This window comes from Equus caballus, chromosome 16, assembly GCF_041296265.1.
Source record: "Equus caballus isolate H_3958 breed thoroughbred chromosome 16, TB-T2T, whole genome shotgun sequence".
Taxonomy (NCBI): domain Eukaryota; kingdom Metazoa; phylum Chordata; class Mammalia; order Perissodactyla; family Equidae; genus Equus; species Equus caballus.
In genome coordinates, this window is record NC_091699.1 from 4887053 (window position 1) to 4902490 (window position 15438).

The following is a 15438-nucleotide window of genomic DNA, read 5'->3' on the forward strand; positions in this document are numbered from 1 at the left end:
TTCTGAGAATGCTCCAGTCTCTGCCCTTCCTGAGTCCCGATTGTTTTTCATCAGTCACAGACATCAGTGCCATAAATATAAACTTCTTTTCACTTGAAATAGTTTGAGTGTCTGTTGCTAATCTCTGAGATATTTTTCTCTTCCTTCCATAAGGTTTTTTTTAAAGCATGAAGTGAATGGCAAGCAGTCTGATTTCTCTTTTCATTCTTTTTTGGTTATTGGATTCTAAGTAAGCATAAAATTCAGCTCTTTCTAATTTACATATGAGGATACTGAGTAACCAAATTAGAGTTGATAAGTGATTTACGGATGAAAACCTTATTTCTTGACTCTCATGTTAGTGCTTTTTTTATTTCATTACATTCCCTCCTATCAAAAAGACCTATTCACATAAAGTTTTTGTATAAGAAAATTTGACTTTTTTATTCTTGACTAAAAATTTTTTTCAAAGTTAAATATTTTGTTTTTCATTGGAAAACATCATTATTCTGTACCACATTCCTCATGGCATTTTTCACTTCCTTATTCCTGAAAGTGTAAATCAAAGGATTGAGCAAGGGAGTTAGGATGGTGTAAAATATTGCCACGGAGAAAGCAGTTGGAGGTCATGCATACACAAATATGCATGGGACAAAGAACAAAACCATAACAGCTGTATGAGATCCACAGTTGGAGAGAGCCTTCCTCTGCCCTTCAGTACTATGGGTTCTCAGAGAGAGCAAGATGGCACCATAGGAAAGAAGCAATAAGGAGAAGATTATTATGCAGATAAACCCTCTGTTGGCAGCCACCAAAAGGCAAAAGATGTAAGTATCAGTGCAGGCAAGCTCCAGTAATGGGTACAAGTCACACATGAAATGATCGATGACATTGTGGCCACAGAAGGGCAGCTGGAAAGTAAAGAGAATTTGTATCATGGAATGCAGGAAGCCCCCTATCTAGGCTACCCCCATTAAAATGCCACAGAGCCTCCAGTTCATGACAGAAGAGTAATGCAAGGGTTTGCAGATAGCCACATAGTGGTCATAGGCCACGGCAGTGAGGACAATGACCTGCACCCCAGCAAAAAGATGCTCAGCAAAAAGCTGGGTCAAGCAGCCCTCAAAGGAGATGGTTTTCCTCTCACAGAGAGAGTCCACAATCATCTCTGGGGCAATGGCAGAGGAAAAACATACATCCAGGAAGGATAGGAAATCCAGGAAGAAGTACATAGGGGAGCCCAGGAGTGCCTGGCTGATCATGACAGTCACCACAATTAGCAAGTTGCCCCCAACAGCTGCAATGTAGCCCAATGAAAATACAACAAATACTATTTTCTGAACATTTGGATTCTTTGAAAGACCCAGGAGGACAATCTCAGTTACAAAGCTTTGGTTTTGCATGATTTCCAAGGGAAAGTTGAAAGCTACCACAAATGAAGAGAAAGTTACTTCAGACCAGTTTATGGTATCATAGTCATCTACAAGTGGAGGCATCCATATGAAAAATTATCTTATGTGCTTCTGTCTTCATTGAGAAAACAAAATTATAAAATTGTGGGAGGTGGTTTGGGAAGTTAGGCAGAATTGAGGTGGAGATAAGTTATTAAATACTTAAAAATAGCCAGAGTTTCAGTTTGGGGGAATGGAGGTATTCGCATGTGGAAGAGATGAGAAATAGTTTTCATCTCAACCACCAACTCTGATCACTTAATAGTGGTTTCCTGGAGTGAATTGTTGAGGATTCTAAAGTCGTATCCAAGTTCTGAAGAAAGGATGGCTGCCAGTTAAGTAGTGGTGCCTTTCATTGCATAGAGTAGGAGCACAATGACTGGCACACTATCCCTGATCAGGAGACTCATATCTACAAATAGAAGAAGAAATGACACCCAGTAAAAGAAGCAGTTGAAAATCATGACAAGTCCCCTAATTATTTCTTTAAATGTCTGAACTGAATTGGGACTTTAAGATTAATTAATTTGTTTTTTATAAAAGAGAAAGCTCTATGGTAAGGTGCCTAGCTCAATACTAACAGGTAACAAGTACGCATGTGTTGAGTTGGTGTTTTCCTTCATTCGTCATTTAAAAATAAGAACAGAGGTTTATAAAAAAATAACAATACCTAACGAAGAGTTTTATCGTTATGACTAAGTTCAATAATATGAGGAAAGCAATTATTCATGGCTTAGTGCATGGGAAACAGCCCATGGTAGGTCTTATTATCCCTATTTTACTGGGAGGTAACTCATGCTTAAAGAGATAAGGCCAAACAAATAATAGATGCTGCATCTGGAATTGTAACACAGGCTGGTTTCGACACCCAAGTCCCTCCCACTGGATCAACAGGGAAAGAAGCAAAAATGCTTCTTTTATAAGAAGAACTTTAGAGCAGCATTGGCTTTCTACAGTCTCCATCCACCTGTAGATGTTAAACCCTTCTGAGTCCTTTGTTCTGTTTAAATGCAGCCCCTTAATGAAAGTCAAAGAGCGAATGACAGATTGTCAACAATCACACAGGTAAGAAATAGAAACAGTGTGTCACATATAGTCAGTCTTGAGGCTTTATTAATTACTTGCTAATTATGTATACAATGTGGCTCAATTGATCAAGTACAACTTGCCAAAGTATATCTGTTTTGAATTTATGACTATATTGTAAAGTAGGGATGTTCATGTGTAGCCTATCTGCTTATCTCACAGGATCATGATGAGGATCAAATTGGAAAATGCAAAAATATCACTTTTGATAAAATGGTTTTACAAATTGTGGTAACTACACTCTCACTTAAAAAGCCAGCCACCTTACCCACAGAAAGTTTTTCCATGAGTCATCCAGATAATTACTTCAACTTTTGACTTCATTTTCCATAGCAAGACACAACTTCAGAGAACGATTCTGTCCTCACCTACATGTATATAACAGAAACTTATCAGCCTGACAGTGCTTGTCTGTGTGTGTACATGTATATATAATTATTGTTTGTTAAATAGGTGAATGAAAGCATAATGAGGCTTACTGCGAGAATTAAAAATAAGTTGATTTTTATAAATGCCACCTAGAGCTAACAAAAACAATTTTCAATGTTAATAAAACTAACAAAAATACAATTGCATGTACTAACATCTATCTATTTGCTTACTTTAAAATAACCATTTCCATTATGTTTCCAGGGTAGCAGGCATTCTTAAACAGTGCCAGCACTATAAACTTCACATCCAGCTACAAGCTGCCATAAAGAAAACAAGAGCATAAAACAAACCCCATAAGGTCATGAATCAATCAACAACCATTTATTAAAAAGTAAAGAATACAATAAATGATCTAGCAGTTATTAGCTTATCCTAGGGTCAAAGCAGAAAAGACAACCAAATGAAATGAGCAGGAACATTAGCTCCAGACTCATACAGACCGAGGTTCAAATCCCAGCTCTTCTACTTAGTTACATTATGTTGAGGTGTCGAGGAAAAGTAACGTAAATTCTCAAAGACTCGGGTTCTACTTCTGTAACTGGGTAAAAATAAGTATGCGTATTGAGAGAGTTCTTGCGAGAATCAGATATGGCAATGCTCATAAAAATGTTTATGTAGTTAGAAGCACAGGAGAACACGACTATAGACGGTGAGAACAGCCCACAGAGCCATTGACATAGAGCAGAAATGACAACGTTTTCACTACTAATTCCTGCTCCACCATGACTGATGTTGGTACTTTTTTTAATGATCCTTTTATTTATTCACAAATATAAAATATTTTATGGTCACGGTGCAGATACAGTGTTGTTTAAATATGCAACACTTGCAAATGTCCTTAATAATCCCTGAATAAAGTATCGGAGCCCTCAGGCCCACATGTGTCTGCTTCTTCTTCAGGTAGCTTCATTGTACAAAGAAAGCCAAGTTGGGTAGCGAGGTGGAGAGGAAGACCAAAGCTCTACATTAATCTAATAATAAAATAATTCTTAGGCTCTCCACTTTCCTTTTCTGAAGAATTTCCAACAATAGTACCATTTCAGAATTAAAATCTTTATTAGATATAAACAAATCAACCCTCTCTTTTTTCTGATAACATAAATTTCCAAAATTAATGTTAAAACTTTGACAATGGAGAGTACAGTGTCCTCATAGTTTATGATCACAAATTTATGACTTTAGGTCATTTAAAAGGTAATTATCCTAAATGGAATGTGTTGTGCTGGATCGAACCATAAAACAGGAAAAGGGTAGTAGTGGGAAAATTAATAAAATATGAATAAAACCTCGTGTTTCATTAAGAGTAATATATCAATGTGCATTATATACTTTTGCCAAATACAGTCATGGTGATGTAAGATGATAATATTACGGGAAGTAAAGGGAAGATTATACAAGAATTCTCTGTACTATCTTGGTAATTTTCCTATTAGCCTTAAATTAGTCCAAAATAAACATTTAATGAAAAATAATACAATAATTGTTCGGTTTCTGCTATCAAAAGGCTAGCAATCCCATCTTCATCACTTAAGAGACACGTGTCATTGAAGAGATTGCTAAGCCTCCGAGTTCTCTCCCACAAGATAGACGCAGTAACACTTGTCCAAGCTGCCCGGACTGTAGGAGTCAATAAGACAGTTATGAATATGCTCTGCGATGTATAATTCAAAAGGAAAATTTGAAATATTGATTTCAGCATTATTTTTAAACAGTGTCTACACACACGAAGTGAGCTAGAAAATTAAATCCATCATAAAAATAGAATACATATTTTTAAAATCAAGTTTTTTTAATTATATCAATCATAAAATTGCAATGAAACTACTTCATGCATGTAATTCTTTTGGAACACATTTTAGCAAATATTTCCAGAATCATAAACATGTTTACACTCATCATACTAGTAATCCCAATCTTAAAAATTGTTCTGAAAGTGAAATAAGGTGTAAGTTTCATAATGGAAGATGATAAATGTCATTTATAATAGTGAAAATTTAGAAATATCTAAAATGTTCAATAATAGAAAGGTGTTTGTGTGAATTGGACTACTACGAATTAATAGCACAGTGTTCTGTGAACAAAATACTAATTAATAATATGAGGACATAGATTGTAAAGCATTTTTACAATATGGTAAATGAGAAAAACAAGAAAAATTGTGATAACTTTATCCATTTGAACATTTTAGTATAATTTTAAAATCAAGAACAGAACATATGAAAATGGTAGAGACTTTATTTTCAATTCGTACCTTGATCTAATTACAAGATTTAACACTAAAATCTTTTAACATTTAAAACCAACAACATCGTATTGAACTGATCAGAAAAAGGAGATGGGGTTTGAGGATAATTTTATTATCTATCTTGTATAATTAACTTGCATAGGAGGAATTAATATCCTAACATAACGTAGAATCTTGTATTAAAACTTTAAACTATTGTAAACCTTCCATAAGTAGTTGTATCATGGACCCAGCCTTCCCATCTCTCACTTTGATCAGTTTTAATGGCATATACTCCTATAGGAAGCAACTTTTTCTGTTCACATTTCTCCTGGAAGATTCCATGGTCTTTCCTCTCTTGATATCTTACTCTTTAATATGCTGAAGCTGCAGCAAAGATTGCTCAGGACCCCTCACAGCCTGAACTATGGGCTCTGGGTGATCCTGTGGGGCTGTGACCTTGGGAATTTTGTCTCCCTAATATCCACAATGTCCACTATTTCCTTCCTATTCATTTTGGTAACAAAGTAATTCTAGTATCTATTCTTTTGAAAATAATAGAAATTTCAACTTTGAAGTATGTATAATGTTCAAACTTATATGAGGAATTAGTTGTAAGGTTACTAACTAGTGTTTTGTAGTTATATTTCAAGCAGTAAATTTTAGATGCATTTATATGTACCTATCTCCACATAACAGTCACATCTGCATATAGTTTCATAAATAAATATATTTATTACAAATTAAAAGAATACATTAAAATCTCATTTTTTAATATATAAATCAGCCATTTTGGGGTTTTGGTTTTACTTTTTTTTTTTAAGATTGGCCCTGAGCCACCTGTTGTCAATCTATTTCTCTTCTTCTCCCCAAAGCCCCCCAGTACATAGCTGTACATTGAAGTTGTAGGTCCTTCTAGTTCTGCTGTGTGGGATGCCACCTCAGCATGGCTGGATGAGTGGAGTCAGGTCCATGCCCAGGATCTGAACCAGCAAAACCCTGGGCCACTGAAGTGCAGCACATGAATTTAACCACTCTGCCAGGGGCGAGCCCTAAAATGCCATTCTTAATTACTCTCCTTGTCAAGTTATTCAGTGTACTATATTTTAGATCTAGGATTATTATTTACCTGTGCAATAAAAGAGTTTTTTTCTTTGTCTATCTAGTTAAACATGTTTATTTCCATGACAATCTGGAAAATATGTTCTCTTCAGTTTTCACATCTTCTTCACTCCCCTCAATATTACTTGCTGATATCCCTAAATATCTTAAGTTTTATACTCTTACTATTTCTGTAATTGGGGAAAAAATAACCTTTCTCTGTTTCCACTTGTGTCACTCCTGATAGATGCCTGACCTTCTCTTGTCTGTCCTCCTAACTAGTCAGCTCATCTTAAGAGAGAGGTAAAGCCCCAACAACCAGCACTAAACCAGGCCACAATTTTGGCCGTTCAAATATTCTGAACAATTCTGATGTAGATATCTAAGACCATCTATGACATCAAATATACTCAGAGAAAATTAAGTTGACTTTAACCAGCATTTAAAATTACAGACTCGGGGCCGACTCTGTGGCCGAGTGGTTAAGACTGTGCGCTCCGCTGCAGCCACCCAGGGTTCGAATCCTGGGCGCGGACATGGCACCGTTCATCAGGCCACATTGAGGTGGCGTCCCACATCCCACAACTAGAACGACCTGTAACTAAGATATACAACTATGTACCGGGGGAGGGAGTGGGAAATAAAGCAGCAAAAAAAAAAAAAGAGTTTGGCAACAGTTGTTAGCGCAGGTGCCAATCTTTAAAAAATAAATAAATAAAATAAAATAAAATTAGAAGAATCTGGTCTGTGACTTAAGTCACTCTTTCTTACCTTGAATGTCCTTCCCTGTGCCATTTGTTGTGGCTTTGTTGTGGGAATATTAACTGCTATACTATATATCAATAGCTCTGTAAAGGTAAACAGCACTTGAATTGCCATGCTCCTATCTCAGTATTCTGTATACAGCTTCAAAAAATCCCACTTTTTAATATAAAACATCAGGAAGGGTACAGCATTAGAGGATGAATGATAAGTTAGAATATATATAGAAAGAATAAATGAAATGCTATTGGAGAGCGAAGACAAAAATGTGTACCCATTGCATTTCATAGTTATTTAGATTTAACTCGGAGATGAAAAACTGAAGATAGGTCTAATTTAATTAGACTTGAAATAATAGGGACTCCTAACTCCTCCAAAAAAGTTTACATTCTAATAGCTGTTATTCATTGAGCACATATTATGTGTCAAGTTCTGTCCTATTGACTCTATATGTATTGATTTAAGTTTCCAAATCCTTTGAACTTGATAATATTATAATTCCCATTAAAAATGAAGATTATGAGGCCAGAAATGTTATGTACTAGCTCAGGTATACACAGTTAAGTGATAGACCCATGCGTTGTATTAAACTTGAGAGCCCACACCACAACACCCATAATTGTATGTACAATATCACAATTTAAAATCCTCTCTGCAAATGCAGAAATGTGAATTACAAATCTCACCATGTGTTGGTTCCTGGAAAATTCTGGTGACAGCAATCTTCTATTCTTAAGGGAGAAGAGTGCATTCAGTGGCTCGCCAAAGCGTGACATACGTTTCCAACTCTTATTTCTACATCTAAAGGAGAGAGGAAGAGCATCTCTGGCAGATGAGGTCGAGAACGTTGCCCACTCCTTCTCAAGTACTGTCTCCAACACAGTCTCATGGAGAAAAAAATAAAGAAGCAAGAGTTTCCTCCTTGATTTCCAACTGGAATTTAAAGAGGTTTCTCTGAGAGGTCATGAGCCTGCAGAATTGCCTCTCAGTTCCCCCTCAGGATTTGGAAATTTCCCATCAGTATGACTTTCCAAGACACAGTTATCTGTGGTTTGACTTACTCAAGTGTTTGTCCCCAACCAATTAGAGGTTTTTCTAAGTTTTTCTCCTTTTTAACTGCTCCTGGGTTTCTATTTGAAGATGCTTTCATTTTCCTTCATATTCAGGAGAAGAACACTGTGGGTACTCAGATGGAAAGTAGTGTCTCTGGGCAGGTTTTGGGTAAATGCCTTAAATGCAAGAGCCGAGTGCTGGAATCAGGCACAGCATCAATCCATAAGGACATGGAATTTTTTGGGACTAGAGCAGCAATAAGTGCTTGTTAATGAATAACAAATTTTATTTATAAGTGTACAAAGATGTACAGATTAATCTAAAATGTTCTTTTTTCCTATCAGTTCCTGATCTTGATATGCCATGACTTTAAAACCAAAAGCACAATTTCTCATTATAAAAGATATTTTACTTTTTCTTTTTTTGAAAATAAGGAATGCCAGATCTCTGTGATGGAATGTGGCAATGGGATAGAAGCATGAGCGAAAACTTGAATGTAAGCTCATAAGGTCCCTTCAGAGAGGATCCATACCGAGGAATCTGTTGGTCTATACACTCTTGCATCCAACCTATTTTTATGTCTATCACCCCTCACAGAAAGAAGCAGAAGTGAAGTGACTCATCAGAAAGTAAAGGCCCAAAGCACCTTCACTTCAATTGCCTATGGTATTAAAGGATAAGTGTTATTTTCTTTTGGGGGGCAGTGGAGGATTATTTTCGGTTTTCTATTGAAATTTTAGATGGTTTCCTGACCCAGAAACACCATCTGACATGGATCACATTCCTGGAGGGGATCCTATTATTAAAGTATGACTCAACAGCAGGACTCCAGGAATGAGTCCTGGAACCCTGGTTCCTACATTAGACCACACTTACCATCTTGTACTTTATTCCATGCCCTGCTTTGCTTAATCCTTTATTATTTGCTTCCATTAGAGGAAGTGAGAGGGATAACACTAAAATAATAGTGTGAAGATGGAGTGCAACAGATAATACAACAAGCACATTATTGGTGCAAAAGTTGGGTGAATTCAAAAAAGTTTACAAATCAGAAAAGAGAGAGAAGGACAGAGAGAGAGAGAGGCACAAAGAAATGTGTGAAATGGGGGGATGAGCACGAGGGAAATAAATAGCAATTTGTACTTCTGGAATTTATCCAAAAATCCATTCTTCTCCACAGATTTAAAATTTCACCTTCCTCATTTATCAAATTATAAAATTTATACTATATCTCTAAAGATAGATGCTTCTATTTCTAGGCCATTTTTTCCATTCTTTAGGATTCTTTATTCCTGGGCATATAACAAAATATTTACAAACCAGAGCTTTATGTTATGTTCTGACATCTAGTAGATACAATCACCTATCTCTGTTCTTCTCACTTTGTTTATATTACCAACTCTATTGAAACTCAGGCACACATCCATATAAACTTTAGAACTAGTTTATCAATTTCCATGAAAATATGCTTTGTCATTGGGGGAAGGTGTTATTAATTCATCACAAAATTGATATCTCTAAAAGCAGTTCCTCTCCCTAGGGTGTGCAGAACCACCCAAATATTTTTTACAGGATTTCTAATTATACAAATAGTTTGATGTAAAAAGAATTAATAATTATAAACAATGTGACTAAAGAGTATATTACAAAATTCACGACTCAGTGTAAGATATAGTGCTTTATTAGTGGAGGTTTAGGATCACAGGTAGAGAGCAGGTACTTACATATTTGTTTATTGTCCAGTCAGAGCACAGAAAGGTTCTTCCCGGTGTCCAAGCATCTCTCTTCCTGTCCAGGTCCAGAATCCATCTCTTCTTGTTCAACTCAGAACATTTCTATGTTGGAAAAATGCCTCTAATGTTCTTTGATACCATCTATTTAATGTTGTTTTACATCATAACTAATGATGCTGCATCATTTATTAGACTGTCTGTGAATACTGTCTTCCAATTTCTCTCAACGTTTCCTTGATAATGAGTGCAAATACAAATCTGATGAGCAGAGTTTGCAGGAAGATGTGGACAATAATTCATTTCCCAGTCACATTAAATTGATTGGAATTTTGTACTATAAGTTTAAAACTAGTTACCTTCCAATCATGTCTACCCATGAGCTCTTTAGGCCATAATAAAGGCATTTCAGGAATGTGATGTCCCACAGCCCTGCCTTCCACACACCACCACCAGCTGGGAGAAGAGATGAAAGACCTGAGCCCAGACAAAGAAAAGTGGTCCTGTTCATGCAAGTTAGGCCCCTCATTACATGTGGTTTAAGACCGGAGAGTACAATGCTACCACATCCAGGGGAGGCAAGAGACAGCATTAATCAGAAGGGCCAGTTGGGATTGAGGAGCAAAGGTTTTAAAAGACCTTGAAGGAGATAAGTATATTCACCTCTGAGGAACTGTCTGGCACGTGGCACAGAGCCTGTGGAAGGGCTCTAGTGACTTCCTTGGGTGTTAGCAGGAGGGAAGACAGAATATAGAATGCCTGCCACCACCTCCACCATCGTCAGTGCTATAGATTTTGCACTGCAGTCAGACCATGCATAAATGTGAGCTGAGAATGGCCTACACCCCTGGTCCAAGCCAAGGGTCAGCACGGGGCCATTTACAGCCCATGTCTTGATCTTGTTCAGTGTCTCCCAAAATCAGCACGTAAACACCATTCTAGGAATCAACTTAGTACAAGAGTACAAAAGAAATAATGCACCAACCTGTGAAAGCCATTTGCTTGACACACTGCCCTACTAGAACTGAGGTTCTTGCCACAGGAGAAATTTGTGGAATCTAGCTGACAGGTTATAATTTCACCATGGATGGTCAGAACAGCTCTTCCTTATGCAATGGAAGACGTAGGTTCTGGACCTACTTTGACACTAGGAAAGTTACCCAAAATATTACAAATATTTTAGGTTAGGGATCTCATTATGATCCTTCTAGTTCTTTAACTCTATAATTAAAATACAAAATAATCATTAGAAACTTCTTACAGAGATCAATGTTATTACACTGTCATAGATGTTTTCTTTGTCTTTGACATGAGGGAGGGTGAAGAATTGTGGCATAAATTCAGGAATTTAATTATAAATTACTGTAAGCAGGCAGTAAACATTGTGTTCTACTAATATCAACATAGCAAAAGTTAAATGGAAGTTGTCAGGGATTTTGATGCCAAATTGCTCTGTCATCTAAAAGCTCATGAAGGATTTGATTTCTAATTGTTATATTAATAGAGTCATTTTGATTTCCATGTTCTTTTGGAACTTGAGTGTTTAAAAATATAGCATTCCCTGATCAAGACCCTGCCTATCTTCCACATCTCTACTTGGACCGCGTTGCCCCAGTCCACCGTGCACTGATTACCCTGACCTTCTTCACTTGAGACTACATCCTACCTTAGTGTTTCTGCACAAGCTTTTCTCTTTTGCCTTAGATCTTCTTTCTATTGATATGCTTAAGGATCATTCTATTTCATCATTCAGAAATCATTTCTCAGAAAAGCCTCCATGTCACCTAACTAGAGTTACCTTGTCACACATGCACCCCTCTATTACAATTTTCTGAGAATCAGTTATCCTCTATGACTTTATTTTCATTTGTATATATTGTTTATCTTCTGCATTAGAATTTAAGCTACAGGACAAAGGGAAACTTATTTTCTTAGTCATCACTGTATACCCAGATCCTAGAAGAGTATCTGACACTTTGTAAAACTCAGCAAATACCTTTCAATGAGTAAATGATCCTCATATTAATGAAAACAGCTGGTGGTAGTTAATGCTAGATTTATATGTCACATATACAGTTTTCATTTAAAAGCAAAGATATTGGAGCCAGCCCTGATGGCCTGGTGGTTAACATTCAGTTCTCACCACTTCAGCAGCCCAGGTTTGTTTCCCAGTTATCGAACCACACTATCCCTCTGTCAGCTGCCCTGCTGTGGTGGTGGCCCACATAGAAGAACTAGAACAATTTACAACTAGGATATGCAACCATACACGGGGACTCTGGAGAGGAAAACAAAAAGAGGAATACTGGCAACAGATGTTAGGTCAGGGTGAATCTTTCCCTGTAAGTAAATAAATAAATAAAAATATTGATTTAAAGAGTTTGTTTGAAATACTGTAACTAATATTTTAACTATTGCCATAATATATATCATATTTTTAAAAACAAGAAAACCATAACAGAATGCTGAATCATTCTATGACCTTACGCTTCCCATATACCTAGTCAAGGGAGGCAGTTTAAAAAGGCATTAGTGTCTCTCTAGTGACAGCAACAAAAGGATCGGGGAGAAAATAAATATCCTTTGGATTCAGAAAGTAAAATCTATAATGTAACAGCAAGAATCATGGATCTGGGAGGAAGTAAATACCCTTTGGATTTAGAAATCCATATCCATAATGTAACAGCGAGAACCATTCTCCCACAGTTAAAAAAAATGGATCTATAGAGTTGCTCTTTTTTATAAAGAATATATAATGTCAAGATATAGACACCAGCTTCTAAAGATCCTTGACTTCAGCATGATAAATTCTTATTCTGCTTCACAAAAGGATAAAAAAGATAGTGGAGAATTTTGGTAAAATGACGGCCTCCATATTAAATAGCAAATTACTTATCTGAGATTGTACTTGCTTCCAAGTAGAATTTTGACAGCAGACAAACTGGGAAAATTTTACCTCCTAAATTGTTTCTATCTGTTTATTCTCCCTTACCTTCTTACCCAACCTATGAATTTGCAAATATAAAAAAAGTCTCTTTTAAACTTATATTCATTCAACAATATTTATAAGCGCCTACTAGGTCACTGGCAGTGTTCTACCAACAGCATGCGTGAATAAATGCAATCTTTGCCCTTACAGGAATTACAATCTTGTAGGGAAAACAGACAAAATAAAAGTCAAGAAATAATTTATTAAAGTACGTTTTGTGATCATTGATATTACAGATATAACTGTTTGAAGGACTAGAGAATAACTGAGGGGATGATTAGAAAGAGTCAAGAGGAAGGACTTGTCTGAGGAGGTGGGAGTTCATCTGAAAATGGAAAAGTTGAAGTGGAGCCAGCCAAGCAAAATCTCTGGGAAAGAGAATTCCAGCAGTGATCAGAGAAAGAATAAAAGCTGGGAAAGTCTTGAATTATTCAAAAGACAGTTTAAAGAGAGAGAGAGTGGCTAGAGCCTTGTGAGAAAAAGATGGAGTACAAAATGCACTGGAGAGGTGGGCAGCCACCTGACTGTTGTATCTTAACCTGATTTGCATGCTTAAAACATGCCCCTGGCAGCTGTGTGCCCAATGGGTTGAATGAATGTGGAGAGTAAGACCTCATTGCCCTTGTTGGAAAGCTTTGTCCTCAGCATATAAGCTAGTAACTGCCCAGGGTCCCTAGTTTTATCCACAGTTTCTCATGAAATTTTTCATCTCTGTGTTCCTCAAGGTATAGATCAAAGGATTTAACTCAGGCATGATGATGGAAATGGACTCAGCCGTTGTCTTTTCTATGGGCTAAGGGGCCACAGGCCTCATGTACATGACAATGCACAACACAAAGAACAAGGCAACTACTGTAAGGTGGGAGCCACAGGTGGAGAGAACTTTATGCCACCATTTAGAACTGCAAGAATCCAGGGGGCAGAGGACGACCACATAGGATGTGATGAGGACAAGGAAGATGGTCACACACATCACCCCACTGTTGAGGATGACTAAGAGGCATAGGATGTGGGTGTTTATGCAGGCCCATTTCAATAATGGAAACAAATCCCACATAAAGTGATCAGTGATATTGAGGCTGCAGAATTTATTTGGTACATGAAGAAAAGCTGTATCTCTCTGTGCATGGATCATCCTACCAAGGCCCCTCCCAGGAGCAGGCAGCAGACCCGAGAGCTAATGATGGTCATGTAGTGCAGGGGCCTACAGATGGCCACATAGTGGTCACAGGCCATCACAATGAGAAGGGTGATCCCCACACCACCAAAGAAATGCTCTGCAAAGAGCTGGGCCATGCAGCCTTTGAGAGAGATGGTAGTGCCCTCAGAGAAGGAGTCTACAATCATTTTGAGGGCAATGACAGAAGAGGAGGTGGCATCCATGAGGGACAAGGAAGTAAGGAAAAATTCATAGGTGATCTCAGACTCTGACTTGTGACCATGGTGACCAAAATGTATAGGTTTTCCAAAACTGTGGACATGCACATGATGAGAAGCACAACAGAGTATATTCTGCAGCTCTGGATTCTTTGTAATGTGCAAAAGAATGAATTCTGTCACATTATTAGGATTCTCCATGTATTGTGGGCTTATACAAGCACATTGCTCTGAGCTTGAAAATCTACAAAAGAATCATATCTTTAATTAGTAGTCACTGAGTGTATTGCACATTTTTGCACTCTTTGTCACACCTCTTTTTTGTTTGTGTGAGTAAGATTGGCCCTGAGCTAATATCCTCTTTTTGTTTGAGGAAGATTGTAGCAGAGCTAACATCTGTGCTGATCTTCCTCTGTTATGTGGGATATCGCCACAGGGTGCCTCGACCAGCAGTGCTAGGTCTATGCCCAGGATCTGAACCTGTAAACCTCAGGCCATCAAAGTGGAGCACATGAACTTAACCACTATGCCACCAGGCTGGCCCCTATCACACCCATTTAACCTAACTTTTTCTCCAGCCATTGATACAGCAACCAGCTGCTAACAATTATAGCCTAAACAACTTGATCCTACTGATCCCCTCAAAACACCTCTTCACACCAGTATGTCTCTTGCTTTCTCTCTTGATACTTGCTGCCTTAGACACTTAGAAGACCCTGCTTCATTATTCTGATGTGTACATACACCTGGAAAGATGAAGGAATTAACACACCTTAAGGAAACCTTGGATCATTAGTAGATAGAAGCCAGTGGATAAATGATGATCAGCTTAACACTATCTTGGATCAACTTTCTTCCCTCCCCTGTTACACTCTCCCCATTTACTGCCTCCCGTAAGTTTTCCAAAATAAAGTACCTACATGCAAGCCCTTCTCTTACACTCTGCTTTCTGGAAACCTCAGGCTAGGAAGCCTACCTCTGCTTATCACTGGGCACACCCAAGAACCAAGAACCTGGAACATTTTGAGTAAATTCTCATTAATTTACTCCACATACTTGTTGAGCACCTGCTAGTTGAAGAGCCTGTAAGACACGTCATGTCCCAAGGACTCTCCATTTACTAACTACTGTATTCTTTCCATGTATTCCTTTCTTCTTAAGCTGGATTATTATTATTGTTACATATTGCTAATATTCAGTAACTCCCTACTGTCTCAGCCAGTGGATTATCCTATGAGACATTTTCTGTATTTT

General features: G+C 37.5%; 2 pseudogenes; both read right to left on the minus strand.

Annotated features, from left to right (window-relative positions):
* Positions 1–451: 451 nt before the first annotated feature.
* On the minus strand, positions 452–1382 carry LOC100068988 (olfactory receptor 4C15-like; annotated as a pseudogene).
* A 12104-nt stretch (positions 1383–13486) lies between these two features.
* LOC138918155 (olfactory receptor 4C6-like) lies at positions 13487–14385 on the minus strand (annotated as a pseudogene).
* Positions 14386–15438: the final 1053 nt, after the last annotated feature.